At 46.8% G+C, this 14946-nt stretch overlaps 1 protein-coding gene across 2 annotated transcripts in view; it reads left to right on the top strand.

Moving 5' to 3' along the window:
• The first annotated feature begins 12283 nt into the window (after positions 1 to 12283).
• LOC147105352 (uncharacterized) overlaps positions 12284 to 14946 on the top strand; it is a 47179-nt gene continuing 44516 nt past the window's right edge. Inside the window, exons 1-2 of one of the 2 annotated variants that reach the window (XM_086011635.1) lie at positions 12284 to 12511; positions 13768 to 13869. The gene's annotated coding sequence lies outside the window, so the exon portion shown is untranslated. The remainder of the gene's footprint in view (positions 12512 to 13767; positions 13870 to 14946) is intronic. The other variant, XM_086011634.1, reaches the window with a different exon arrangement.

The following is a 14946-nucleotide window of genomic DNA, read 5'->3' as shown; positions in this document are numbered from 1 at the left end:
AATAAATATAAGATGCCCACTAACATATCAAATAAATAATTTAGGAGTATTTTATTTGCACAGAGGGTGGTGAGAATGTGGAACTCACTGCCGTATGGAGTGGTTAAAGCAGATAGCATTGATGCATTTAAAAGGAGACTTGATGCATACATGAGGAGGAAGGGAATAGAGGGGTATGGGTGCAGGGTGGGAAGAGGTAATTAAGAGTGGGGGAGGCTCATGTGGAGTATAAACACCGGCATAGAAGAGTTGGGCTGAATGGCCTGGTTCGTGTTGTTGATTCTATGGGGGATGAAGTGTATTTTGAGGTCAATAGATGTAGACAGGATAAATTTTGAAAACTTTTCATTAGAACTGAGTAATTATGGGATGATTTTATAACGGTGTTTAAAATTATGAAGGGATGGGATAGAGTAGATAGAAACAGACTGATTCCAGCGGTTCCGTCTCGATCAAAGGCGACATAGATATAAGATTAAATGTAAGAGATTTAGGACAGAAGTAGGAGAAAGTTTTACACAGAGGGTTGTGAGGCTGGGGAATGCGGAATAGTGATTGAAGCAGAGACTAAGGCCTAGAAATTCCAGATCGTTAAAACCCGCCGATGCCACTGCAAGCCGAGTTAACGGCCGCCAAAAATAATGGCGCTGGCAGGTCCGGCTTATTGGCGCTGATTGCTAAATAACATTAGCCCAGCGCTAAACTTACCATGCAAGGCTGTTTTCCTGGCGGTAGTCCCAGCAGGAGGCCCAATGTAGCGTGGCTAAAGCGTCATTGCAGCAAGAACAGCCTCTCTTAAAGCAAGGCTGCCATTTCAGAGAGCAGTGCAGTCCCTCAAAGGGGAACTTTCTTCTAAAGTGAAAAAAAAAATCATTTAATAATAAGCAGTTTTTAGCCCTTACAGCTCAACTGCCTTCTGGAAAAAAAACATTAAAAAGAATTACAAATGGGAGTCTTAAAGCTGAATTGCCTTCAGCACCAAAAAAAATGCTAAAAGTGCTTCAGCACGAACACAAATGGCTGAACAAGCCAGGGAAGGGGCACCCAGAGTCTCACACGCAGCACTCCAGCTTTGTGCAGGGGGTCAACACTGCAAGAGAGGTCCTCTATCTACAGGGGCCAGGAGGCTCTCCAAAAAGAAGGATATGGGGCCAGATCACTGAGGCCGTCACAGCCAGCAGTGTTGCTCCCACGACCTGGCGACAGTGCCCAAAGAAGCTTCATGACCAGTGGTCAAGGTCACTGAATGCATCTTCAAAAGTCGTCTCCTACCAACTGCACCACTAGCCTCTCACACTTCTCAATGCATGACTAATCCCCCACACCCCCAATCACTGACCTACCAACAATCTGTATCAAACACGAGGCACACCTCCCATTCCTAGCTTCACCTCACCCCCTTTGAGGAGACGGTGCTGGCCATTCTTGGCAGGGGCATGGCTGAGCCCTTGGCCAGAGGTGGGCTGAATGGAAACAAGATGCTGGTACCTTCATAGGTTACCCTCCTTCTCGCATGCACCTCATGCTTTCCTACCTCTCCTCACCACAACTCCACCCTTGTGCTTTCCTCATTTCACACATCTAAGAAAGGCAGCCTGCCCAGCCAGTGGTTGACCAAGAAGAGGGAGAAAAGAGTGAAGAAGAAGAAGAAGAAGAAGAAGAAACACCATCACTCGATTTCACCCTCCCAGCCACAAACTCCTCAAAGTCGACCAGCAAGGCCATTTGCAGTATCCCCCACTGAAAGTCCATTAAAAGATCCCCATTAAAAAATCCCCCTTAAAAGGGAAAATAGAGAACGTGCAATAAGGGCACAGCAGTCATCATGGGTGACTTTAATCTACATATAGATTGGGCTAACCAAATTAGTAACAATACTGTGGCGGAGGAATTCCTGGAGAGTTTACGGGATGGTTTCCTGGACCAATATGTTGAGGAACCAACCAGAGATCAGGCCATCTTAGACTGGGTATTATGTAATGAGAAAGAATTGATTAGCAATCTTGTTGTACGAGGCCCCTTGGGTCGGAGCGATCATAATATGATAGAATTCTTCATTAAGATGGAGAATGAAGTAGTTCACTCAGAGGCTAGGGTCCTGAATTTAAATAAAGGAAACTATGATGGTCTGAGGCGCGAGTTGGGTAGGATTGATTGGGGAATGTCACTCAAAGGGTTAATGGTGGATTGGCAATGGCAAGCATTCAAAGACTGCATGGATGAACTACAGAAATTGTTCATCCCAGTTTGGCATAAAAATAAAACAAAAAAGGTGACTCAACCGTGGCTAACAAGGGAAATTAGGGATAGCATAAGATCCAAGGAGAGGACATATAAATTGGCCAGAAAAAACAGTAAACCTGAGGATTGGGAGCAGTTTAGGATTCAACAAAGGAGGACAAAGGGATTAATTAAGAAGGGGAAAATAGAATATGAGAGTAAGCTTTCAGGGAACATAAAAACTGACTGTAAAAGCTTTTATAGATATGTAAAGCGAAAAAGATTGGTGAAGTCAAACGTAGGTCCCTTGCAGTCAGAATCAGGGGAATTTATAATGGGTAACAAAGAAATGGAAGACCAATTAAATACATATTTTGGTTTTGTCTTCACAAAGGAGGACACAAATAACGTCCCAGAGATGTCGGGGAACATAAGGTCTGATGAAGGGGAGGAACTGAAAGAAATCAGTATTTGTAAGGAAATGGTGTTAAGGAAATTGATGGGACTGAAGGCCGATAAATCCCCAGGGCCTGATAATCTACATCCTAGGGTACTTAAGGAAGTGGCCCTAGAAATAGTAAATGCATTCCTGATCATCTTCCAACATTCGATGGAATCTGGAACAGTACCCATGGATTGGAGGGTAGCTAATGTTACCCCACTATTCAAAAAAGGTGGTAGGGAGAAAACGGGGAATTACAGACCGGTAAGCCTGACATCGGTAGTGGGGAAAATGCTAGAGTCCATTATAAAGGATGTAACAGCTGAGCACTTGGAAAACAGTGACAGGATCGGACAAAGTCAACATGGATTTACAAAAGGTAAATCATGCTTGACTAATCTACTGGAATTTTTTGAGGATGTAACTGGTAAAATAGATAAGGGAGAACCAGTGAATGTGGTATATTTGGACTTTCAGAAGGCTTTCGATAGGGTCCCGCATAAGAGGTTAGCGTGTAAAGTTAAGGCACATGGGATTGGGGGCAAGGTATTGACTTGGATAGAAAACTGTTTGGCAGACAGAAAGTAAAGAGTTGGAATAAACGGGTCTTTTTCCGAGTGGCAGGCAGTGACTAGTGGGGTACCGCAGGGTTCAGTCCTTGGACCCCAGCTATTCACAATATATATTCATGATCTAGACGAGGGAACTAGATGTAATATCTCCAAATTTGCAGACGACACAAAGCTGGGTGGGCGTGTGTGCTGTGAGGAGGATGCCGAGAAACTCCAGCATGATTTGGACAGGTTGGGTGATTGGGCAGAAGCATGGCAGATGCAATATAACGTGGATAAATGTGAGGTTATCCACTTTGGTGGCAAAAACAGGAAGGCAGATTATTATCTGAATGGCAATAGATTGGGAGAAGGGGAAGTGCAACGAGACCTGGGTGTCCTTGTGCACCAGTCGCTGAAGGTAAGCATGCAGGTGCAGCAGGCGGTTAAGAAGGCAAATGGTATGTTGGCCTTTGTAGCAAGAGAGTTTGAGTACAGGAACAAGGATGCCTTGCTGCAGTTGTACAGGGCCTTGGTGAGACCACATCTTGAGTATTGTGTGCAGTTTTGGTCGCCTTATCTGAGGAAGGATGTTCTTGCCATGGAAGGAGTTCAGCGAAGATTCACCAGGCTGATAACTGGGATGGCAGGTATGACGTATGAGGAGAGATTGGGTCAATTGGGCTTGTACTCGCTGGAGTTTAGAAGAATGAGAGGGGATCTCATTGAAACTTATAAAATTCTGACAGGACTGGACAGACTAGATGCAAGAAGGATGTTCCCGATGGTCGGGGAGTCCAGAACCAGGGGTCACAGTCTAAGGATAAAGGGTATGCCATTTAGGACAGAAATGAGGAGGAATTTCTTCACCCAGAGAGTCGTGAACCTGTGGAATTCTCTACCACAGAAGGCAGTGGAGGCCAATTCATTAAATATATTCAAGAAGGAGTTGGATATATTTCTTAAGGCTAAAGGGATCAAGGGGTATGGGGAGAAAGCAGGGACAGGGTACTGAATTTGGATGATCAGCCATGATCACATTGAATGGCGGAGCAGGCTCGAGGGGCCGAATGGCCTACTCCTGCTCCTATCTTCTATGTTTCTATGTTAAGTCAGCAGCCTTCCACCAGCTATGCTGCAGCCACTGGGGTAGCACTGCATGACATCAGTAGGATAGGCAAAGTCACACACATGACAGTCACTAGGAGAATGCATAGGGTGATGAATTGATTTTTTGATGTCATATTGAATGGATAAAGTTGGATTGGAAAGTTTGCTTTGTCGTGGCTTTTATTTCAGCATTGTAGACAAGAGGACACTGTGATGGTCAGTAACAGAGGGAAGGTAAGGTGTGGGACAAATGGTGGAAGGGGAATTGGGGTTGTGGTCACTGGTACTGCAGGCGGATGATTACATCCCGGATATCGCGGCCAGAAAGGGGCTGTCTGGGTTGCATCCTTCCTTCTGCTTCGTCCTCTTCTGCATCATCCTCTTCTGCGTCTTCCTCCTCCGCGTCTTCCTCTTCCGCGTCTTCCTCTTCCGCATCTTCTTCTTCCCTCTGGGAGCGGATGCTGTAAATCTGAAATAAAAGCATAAAATGCTTGAAATACTCAGAGGGTCAGGCAGCATCTCAACCTGAGACGTGAACTGTGTTTCTCTCCCCACGGATGTTGTCTGACCTGCTGGGTATTTCCCGCATTTTCTGTCTCCTCAGAAGCCTTCCTTTACCATCCGAGACCTTACAAGCATCCAGCAACACTCCTTGCATTCCTGCACACTTAACAAACTTTTAAAATGTATTGCACCAAGCCACTACTTCAATAACATTTTAAAAGTGTCCAAGGGGGAAAAATTTAGGTGGTTAGCGCCTCCTGTTAGCACCTCCAGAGGGCGCTAACGGGGCGCTATGAACTTAGCGGCGATTTTAGTGTCACTCGCGTAATTGACTAGTTGTTTTGCGGTGGCGCTAAACACTGCCACCACAATCTCCTGCGCCCGCAGATCGTGACATCAGTTGAGCGTGTAACGCCCCGGACCGGATATTGAGTCGCGCCCCCTGCCTTTCTGCCTGCTGCTAGGAACGACAGGTAGAGGGGAACGTTTTCAAGTCGGGAAGGGGCTGGGGGAGCGCTATCATGAACTAACAAAACTCATTCTCACAACATGGAGATAAATGGCAAAACACTAAACAAAGATAATTACAAGAACCTCGAACTTTCCCACAAACATTCCCCCCATTTATTTACAAATCCTACTGTTGTGCCTTCGAGGGTGATCTCCATCCCCTGCGCACTTCCCCCCTTCCCACCCTACTGCTCCTCCTTAATGTGGCCCCAGTGGCTGCATCAAGGCTGGTGGAAGGCTGCTGAATGCTGGATCCAGAGACTGCAGATGGCCTTGAAGGACGCCCTCGACCAGCTCTGGGCCTGGAGGGCCTAGCTGCAGGCTGCACCAACTCTGCATGGGCGGCAGCAGTCTGGGCTGGCTGTGTTGCAGGCCGTGGCAAGTGCAATGGGGAAGTGGCAGTGGTGGGAACAGGAATGCAGTCATCCTGAGAGAGGACAGCACCTTCCTGCTCGACCGACACACTGCCACTCCCACGGGGGCAGTACCTCAGCATCTGGAGCAACCTGCTCAAGCACAGATTACTGGCCTGCTGCGGAACTGTGAGATCCCTGAGGGACTGTGGGCGACCCAGTGAGGATGGCAGCAGTCAGTGCTTGCGTGACATCAATCTGAGACTGCATCAGAGCAGTCTGAGACAGGATGGCACCAGCCAATGACTCAATTGCCGCACTAAGCTGTTGCGTTACGTCGGCCTGTGCTGCAATAGATCCTGCCACCTCACCCATTACACACAGCATGGGCTCTGGCTCACCGCGGTCTACCTGCAATTCAACCATCCTCTGCAAAGAGGCAAGGGTTTGCGCACAGATGGCAGCTGTGCTAGCGGCGGTCTCCTCCACACTCCTAGCCAGCCCATCCATGCTTTCGGACACCCTTGCCTTTGCGCCCATGAGCTCAGTGTGCATGCTCAAGGCCTGGGTATTCATGATCGCGATGTCAAGGTCCTCATCCGAGTCCTGTGCAACAGAACTCGCGCAACTACTCACCCTCCAGGGAGATGGCCCCCGAGCTTCCCTACCCCCATGGCGTTGCTGCAGCCCGCTGGGTCCAGGAGCTTTGCCCTCATCAGACCCTTCCCCTGCTCCCCTCCAGGGAAAGCGTGGCCCCATTGTCTGAATTGTAACCCTTGAGAGATGCAGGCGGTAAGGCTCCGGCTTCCTCTTCTTCCTTGTCTGGAGCATTGCTGCCACCGGCAGGTTGGGGGACAGGCTGGTCAGCTGGTGGTTCACTATCTGAAAGCAGGAAGGTACAAGAGTGGCTTTAGCGTGAGGGCAGGGGGGCAGGAAGGGAGCAAGGACTGGAGACAGTTAGTTGGATTCAAAGTGTAAAAGGCTGGTGTTCTGAGTGGCAAGTGATACAGGAGAGGAGAGAAAGCTGATGAACATACCATTGCTGACCCCAAGGGGGTTGACCTCTCCAGTGGCCACGGCACCTATGACCTGGCTGGCAACTATCCTGTACATTCTCGCCTCCAAATCGGCCAGGGGGAGTAGGTCAGCCAGTCCTCCTCCCGTCCGTTGCTGCTCCCACCTGTTATGAGAGAGCTTGGCCTGCAAGAAAAAGGACAGCTTCTGAGTGACTGTGCAGCCATGTGTTTGCCTGATCTGCCTCCCATAGTTGAATAGCCCTTAATGTATGCAGCCATGTGTTTGCCTGATGCGCCTCCCATAGTTGAATAGCCCTTCATGTGTGAAGCCTTGTGTTTGCCTGATGCGCCTCCCGTAGTTGAAAAGCCCTTAATGTGTGCAAGGTGTGGAATGTGCATGTGTATTTTATGAAATGGCCACAGGTCTTGGATGAGTGCTGGGCATTTGAGTTTTTAAACCCTCTGGGCACAGGGTGAAGTTGAGATGGAGGGATGTAGAGGTATTGAAAAGCAGTCACTCACCCTGACCACCCGAATGAGGTCGTTGAACTTCTTCCTACACTGTGTGATTCCTCGGCACCAGGCTCCTTGAAGACACGTGCTGAGCCACCTCCCTCCACACTCTTTGTTACTCCCTGGGCAATGGCCTCCTGCCACTCTCTGGGTACAGCACTGCCCGTTGCCACTCGACAGCGCCAACCAGAGCCACCAAGGCCTGGTCGCTAAAGCGACGAGCTCTCTCCCTGGGCTTATCCATCACTCTTCTCAGCACAATGGTGATAGGCCTTTCCAGCACCAGAGTCAAAGCTGCAATGAGAAGGATGTGGCTGGCTAGCAAGATGGACCCTCCCCTTTAAGAACCAGCCGGCGCCAGTCTGTCTGGGTTCCATGCTAATTGACATCACTTGATGACTGGTAGCGTTCTGAGGTAGCGCCTCACTCCCCGACGTTAGCGCCTTAAGAGAGGTGTGTAGCGCCTAATTTAATGCTCAAATCACCTCCAGGGGCGATAGAGGCGAACTTTGCAGTTGGAGGCAATAATTAGCACCAGGCACTAAACTTTGCGCCCGGCCGATATTAGCGCCCCCAAAATGGCCGATACCCAATTTCTGTCCCCAAAAGCTTAACTGCAAACTTACCAGAAAGATGTGCCTGTCCCTTTAAGAAGTGCTGAGAGCGTCCCTGTGAATCTGCTGCATGCTTGCTTTTCAGAGCAAGCTTAAGACCCAGCACTAAACTCAGTGCTGAGGTCGAAGTTCGCAGAGCGTGATGTTAAGTCGCTGTTGAACGCTGACTGACGTCACCCTCTTGATATTTTCATCTCCAGGGCCATAGCAGCGCTAAGGTCCTCACCAAAATGGCGGCCGCCGAATCCCATGCAAGAGAAGGGCGTTAGAGTGGTGGCCGCCATTTTTTGCCAGGATAACGCCGCTAACTTGTGGCGATAAAGTAGGGAATTTCTGGGCCCACACCTTTAAGAATCATTCCTTTAATAGCAGTTATTCAAAGCTACCATCATTACTTCAGCGAGCAGACCAGCCAGATGATACAAAATGAAGCTTCATTGTTGGCTCAACTGTCAGAAAAATAAAAATATTTTATCTAGCATCTTATCACATCACCCAGAAACTACCAAAGCACTTCATGTACAAAGTGCTGTTATGGAGGCAAACCTAGCTGCCATTTTGTACACAATACGATCCCATGATCAGCAATAAGGTGAATGAGGAAGGAGTCTTAACCAGGACAATGCCATGCTCTTCTTTAAATCGTGCTATGGGATCTTTAACATCCACCTGAACCAGCAGACAGGGCTTCAGTTTTACATCTCAGCCTAAGAACAGCACCTCCAACCATGCCGCACTCCCTCAGTACTGTACTGGAGTATCAGTGTAAGTTATATAATCAGGTCCGAGAGTACAACTTTCTGGCTCAGAAGGCAGGAGTCCACCAACTGAGTCAAGCTGCCACTTTAATCAATCGATTCACGCTATAGGTTAGTTTTGGTTGTAAAGTTTTAGTTTTAGCTTTAAAGAAATTCTAGTTTTCAGTTTACTTTCTGTTAAAAGTAAATTCAAATATGGAGACAGAACAGAACCTATTGCCCTCTCCTTCGGTTCTCTACACTGTTACAGCCCAAGGTATCATTGATTGAGAAGCAATGCAGTTTCTCTCAGTGATCCTCTCTCTCTGTCTCTCCTTTTTAAGGGCCTCAGGACAGAAGAGAAAAGGCAGAGGCACATTAAAACAGCGTAGACTGAGGCCTGGGAGTGGGCTGTTAGAACAGATTCCTGTTCAGGGGCTGATACTTGCCGTGAGGAAACCGAAAGAAGGTGAGAAAAGTTAAAAGCTTAAAAACATGTTTGATGGGAAATCAGAAGATTTTTCATCAACTGTGAACTGTAGTTTACAGCAACAAACTAGTTGCTATAACAACGGTACGATAGCAAAATACTGCAGATGCTGGAAATCCGAAATAACAACAGAAAATGCTGGAAAAACTCAGCAGCCCAGGCAACATCCGTGGAGAGAGAAATAGTCAACAGGGGTGGTTTTCATTCAGGAGTCGGGAAGGAGGCGCGACTACAGCTTTCGGGGTTGTAGTCCCGCCTCCATCGAGATGCAGCCAATCCACGCAATTTTAACTTGATTGACCTTGTTGACCCCGCCCAGCGGGTTCAGCAGGCCAATTAAGGGCCACCTGGCAACAGGTGACATCACAGACTGAAATTTCATCTGTTAAGACGTTTTGACAGATGAAATATCAGTGTTTGACAGCTGTTTGAAGCTGTCAAACACTGACAGTCTTACTTCTAACCTGAGTCCTTCTACACAGACTCAGTTAGAAATCTCACCGGCACAGAAAGCTGCAGGCTGTCACTTTTGACAGATCGCAGCCATTCTGCTTTCTGTGCCAGTTAGATGATGGACTCCCAAAACCTAAAAGAAGGAAGGCTGTAAAAGTAAGTACAGGTAATTTAAACTTCTTTACACACTTTAGACACACCAAACACATTTACCTTTGCACTTATGCACCCATCACTCACCTGAACACCGACATCTCGCCCCCTCCAAGCCCTTCAACCCAACGGCCCGACTCCTCTAACCTGCCGTGGTTTGGAGCCATCGGGAATCCCACACTTCAACCTTAAAAATAGGGATTAGGCTAAAAACTGCCTGTTAACTACCTGTTAACAGGCAGTTAATTGGCACTAATCCCTTCCCGCCTCGGGTCGGCGGGTCCCAGTGTGGGGCGGGTACCCGCCTCCTTTGAAACTTACATGGAGGCGGGATGGTGTCGGGACCCCCGAATTCGGGACTTTAATCCCCCGCATGCCTCCAATCCCGACTCCATGGATCAATGAAAATCAACCCCAACATTTCGGGTCGAGAACCTTTGTCAAGACTGAAAATGCACAGGAAATGAAACAGATTAAAAGGCCAGTTTGGGGGCTGGGAGAGAACAAAAGAGAAGTGAAGAGACATTAAGAGATATTCAAAACGAGACGAGATGGTAATAGGACTAGTGGAGACAAAAGACGGCTCTAGATTAGGTGTGAAATGTGCTGGCAGAATGGGAGGCAGCTGCCATGTGGGAGAGAAAAAAGGGGGGGAGGGCCAAAACAAAGGGGTGGATAAAAAATATAAGTAAAAATGTAATGGGGGCCGAGGTTATGATCTGAAATTGTTGAACTCAATATGGAGGCTGTAAAGTGCCTAATCGGAAGATGAGGTGCTGTTCCTCGAGCTTACGCTGAGCTTCCATGGAACAATGCAAGAGGCTGCAGACGGTGAGGTCTGAGTGGGAATGGGGCGGTGAATTAAATTGATAGGCGACCGGAAGCTTGGGGTCATCCTTACAGACTGAACGGAGGTGTTCTGCAAAGCGGTCACCCAATCTGCGTTTGGTCTCCCCAGTGTAGAGGAGACCACATCGTGAGCAGCGAATACAGTATACTAGATTGCAAGAAGTACAAGTAAATTGCTGTTTCACCTGGAAGGAGTGTTTGGGGCCCTGGACAGTGGGAAGGGGGGAGGTATAAGGGCAGGTGTTGCATCTCCTGCGCTTGCACGGGAAGGTGCCGGGCGAAGGGGAAGGTGTGCTGGGGGTGATAGAGGAGTGGACTAGGGTGTCTCGGAGGAAGTGGTCCCTACTGAATGCTGAAAGGGGTGGGGAGGAGAAGATGCGTTTGGTGATGGGATCACTTTGGAGGTGGCGGAAATGGCGGAGGATGATCCGTTGAATGTGGAGGCTGGTGGGGTGAAAGGTGAGGACAAAGGGAACCCTATCGTGGTTCCGGGAGGGAGGGGCAGGGGTGAGGGCAGAAGTGCGGGAAATAGAACGGACACGGTCGAGGGCCGTGTCAACCACGGTAGAGGGGAATCCTCGGTTGAGGAAAAAAGAAGACATGTCGGAGGCACTGGTGTGGAAGGTAGCATTGTCGGAGCAGATGCGGGGGAGACGGAGAAACTGGGACAATGGAATAGAGTCCTTACAGGAGGTGGGGTGGGAGGAAGTGTAGTCCAGGTAGCTGTGGGAGTTAGTGGGCTTGTAGTGAATGTTGGTCAATAACCTATCCCCAGAGATGGAGACGGCGAAGTCGAGGAAGGGAAGGGAAGAGTCAGAGATGGACCATGTGAAGGTGAAGGAAGGGTGGAAATTGGAGGCAAAGTGAATGACAATATATTGCATGGTTTGCCTGTTTTGCCATCTTATTTGTACGCAGGGTAGTTACTGTAATTTCACACAGTCCCTTATAAATGGTGCTACTTGTGATAACCTGAGATATTCTGAAAGGGTATACAAGATATTTATTTGAATAGAGTAAGCAACCTCCGAGCAATACTTCCAGATACATTAGCACAGCAGGACAAGAGGGTGCAGGTTCAAGGTTGTGAGGGCAAATTTAGGACAATTGTATTTCTGTACACAGAGGATGATCAATGACTGGAAAGAGTTTGAAGGAAGGATGGCTGAGCTGGGGCATCTGGACTCATAAGAAACAACTAGATGCTGTAAAACATAGTAAGGTCAGTATTATGACAAATTGAGATCAAATGGGCTGAATGGCCTTCTTTATCCAGCCTACCTTGTCTGGTCTCCGTTATATTGCAATGCTATTAGAACCACCTTGAATACCATTTTGTACTCTTTTAACAGAGTGACAAAGTGATCAAATAAACATCAAGAATGAGGATACCGTTTTGGGCTGTTTCGCTGTCATAGTTTCTAAAAATGAATGTCAGGAATACTTTCATAAGAGACCATCTTTTTTACTATCTAGAGTTCACTGTCTCCAAGAACAATGGGAGAGCTGATGTTCATATACCTGCCCTGTTCCTTCCATCTGTATATATTTTCTTTTACTGTATTTCCTCCCCCTCCTAGTAATTTTTTTCCCAGTAAGTACAAGTGAACCGAAACCCGGAGATTACATTGTTAAAATGACTGAACCAATAGCATTAAGTTTCAACCCAGGTGTGCCGCTCCCAGCAATTTTCATGATGAAGCACGCGAAATTCTAGGGCCCTCCTCCTGCTTACGTAAAACCAGTTCTGATCCTGCTGCTCCCTACTGTTTTCTCTCTCTCTCTCTCTCTCGCAGCCTCTGGGGAGTGAGAACAATGAAATGCCCCGGAAATGACAGCAAGGCATGACTTGTTATTACTCCAGCAGTGAGACCAGGTGCAGCAGTTTACAGTCAAGCTTTAGGTACATCAATCTTCAGCAACTTTAACACTTCACAAAATCACCAAAACTGGGCAGCAAAGGATTGTCTGAAACTCTACCGGCTTTGCAATTAAGGTAAGTTTGGTGTAGAATTTGTTTCAACTTAGAACCCTGGCTAATTAGACCAACAGGAAATTATGGGTAAGCAGTGACTGTCCATCTGCCTTTTATGGGAATGATCATAAAAGACAAACAGACTGTTTAATAACCAGTAAGAGTTACATAAGAATAAGAGATTTTCAAATTAAAAAGTTCAGTGGTTTAGAACGTTCAACGATGCAGCATTCAAATTTGTTTTGGCTGGTTCGATACTGTTTGTAGATCTGGGAAGGGCCGGGGGAGGGGAGCAGAAAATATTTACAAATTACGTGCTAATCAGCTTCGTTGAAAGCTTCGAAGGTCAGTTTGTAAAGTGATAATGCTGAAAGTTCCCAAGGTTTCCCATCGACACTACTGGAATATTATTCCGGCCTCACACTCTCATACTGAACAGTATGTTGTACTGGTTCTCTTCAGTACATTCAATATCATTACTGTGCAAATCAGTTAATGATTTACAAGAAAAACAGAACAAAGGACTTTGGCATTAAACAGCAAATATTATTAAAAGGAAAGCCAAAACTTAGTGAGAAATGATTGGAGGTGTGCAACTATAGTCCAGTGTTTTAAAGTAGGAAATGTAACTGCTCTTTTACAATTTTAATGAAACTTTTCTATTTGAACCTCAGCAGTACGTTCTGTTGACAAACTTTATTTCAACCACTGAACTACAGAGCAATATACAACTGCGTCATCTGTGTACTTTGGTGAAGTTGTGTCTAGTTATTGAAATAATTTTGTATGAGAGTTTAAACTCATTACCTACAATCTTAATGGGCAGTTGTTTCGACAGTTTTCTCAGACATAATCAAACTGATGATGGTCATATAGGAGCCCCATGTGCTGGCCCTAGTGCTGAGTATCAGTGGTGTCACGTTGGTTTCTTGTACTTGTAATGCGAGTGGTGTTACTGGAAACAGGTTGGGCTCTCTTCAAACTAGTACATGCACACACCCAGAGCGGGTCACAACATGATACAAGTCAGAAAAATGTGAGTTACCATGACTACTGCAAACTGGGCATTAGAATTCACAAGTCATTTTATGTCAATTGATCTTCCATTCAGTATAAAAAACACAGTAAACTATCCTTACATGTTCCAGAAAAACCATTGTCCATTCGCTGGAAGCTATGTTTTAGAACTGTGCAGATTGAAGGTCTGTGATTAGTTTTAATTGTAAGATTGAGCACTAATAGTGACTCTCTGACTTGCCTGTTTCTTTCTCAACCAGTTGTTACTTGCTGTCCACGGGACGTGGAAGAGGAAACGAAATACCTTGCAGTTGCAATTTTGGTCAGGGTTGCTGCTTTACCCAATTCCACCATCAAAGAGGGTTAGTGATAGACAAGCAGTAGGCTTCAGTGCTTTCTTTGTTGTTGGTTAAAATTTACTTAAAAGACCAACAAGAACAACAACAACTAGCATTTATATAACACCTTAAACGTGGGGAAATGCCCCAAAACACTTCACAGGAGCGTAGTCAGACAAAACATTGACACCAAGCCAAAGAAAGAGACATTAGGACAGGTGACCAAAAGCTTGGTGAAAGAGGTAGGTTTTAAGGAGGGTCTTAAAGGAGAAGAGAGTGATAGAGAGGCAGAGATACTTAGGGGATGGAATAAGAACATAAGAACATAAGAAGTAGGAGCAGGAGTAGGCCATACGGCCCCTCGGGCCTGCTCCGCCATTCAATAGGATCATGGCTGATCCGAATCTAGACTCACGTCCACTTCCCTGCCCTCTCCCCGTAACCCCTAATTCCCTTATCTGCTAGGAAACTGTCTATCTCCATTTTAAATTTATTTAATGTTGCAGCTTCCACAGCTCTCTGGGGTAGCAAATTCCATAGATTTACTACCCTCTGAGTGAAGAAGTTTCTCCTCATCTCAGTTTTGAAAGGGCAGCCCCTTATTCTTAGACTATGCCCCCTAGTTCTAGTCTCACCCATCAGTGGAAACATCCTCCTCAAAGCTTAGGGCCGAGGCAGCTGAAGGCATGGCTGCCAATGGTGGGGCGAGTGGGAGATGCAAAAGAGGCCAGAGAAGATCCTGTTAGGTGCTTTTGTGGTGTATGTAACCTGTTCCACCTTAAGAGAACTTAATCCTGTTCCACCTTAAGAGATGTACTACTTTCTCTGGCTGCTGTATACGTAATACCGGTGGTGACCACCGGTATATAAGTACTGTGTAGTGATATTGTATTTAGTATAGTCCTGACCTCCAACTAGTAAAGACCTGTTGAACTTTATTCTTGTAGTCTGTGTCAGTAATTAATCTTAATACAACTGGAACACACAGACTTAACAGTGGCGACGAGTCCGATTCTTACCCTGCGGCAGTTTATATCCACGGCGGATTCGTCCACAGAACGGGCGTCGAAGAGAGGCATCCACCCTCATCACCCTGCTGGA

Source organism: Somniosus microcephalus, chromosome 18 (genome assembly GCF_052327205.1).
Source record: "Somniosus microcephalus isolate GS21.2 chromosome 18, FLI_Smic_1.0, whole genome shotgun sequence".
Lineage (NCBI taxonomy): Eukaryota > Metazoa > Chordata > Chondrichthyes > Squaliformes > Somniosidae > Somniosus > Somniosus microcephalus.
This window is presented reverse-complemented; position numbering and strand designations above follow the sequence as displayed.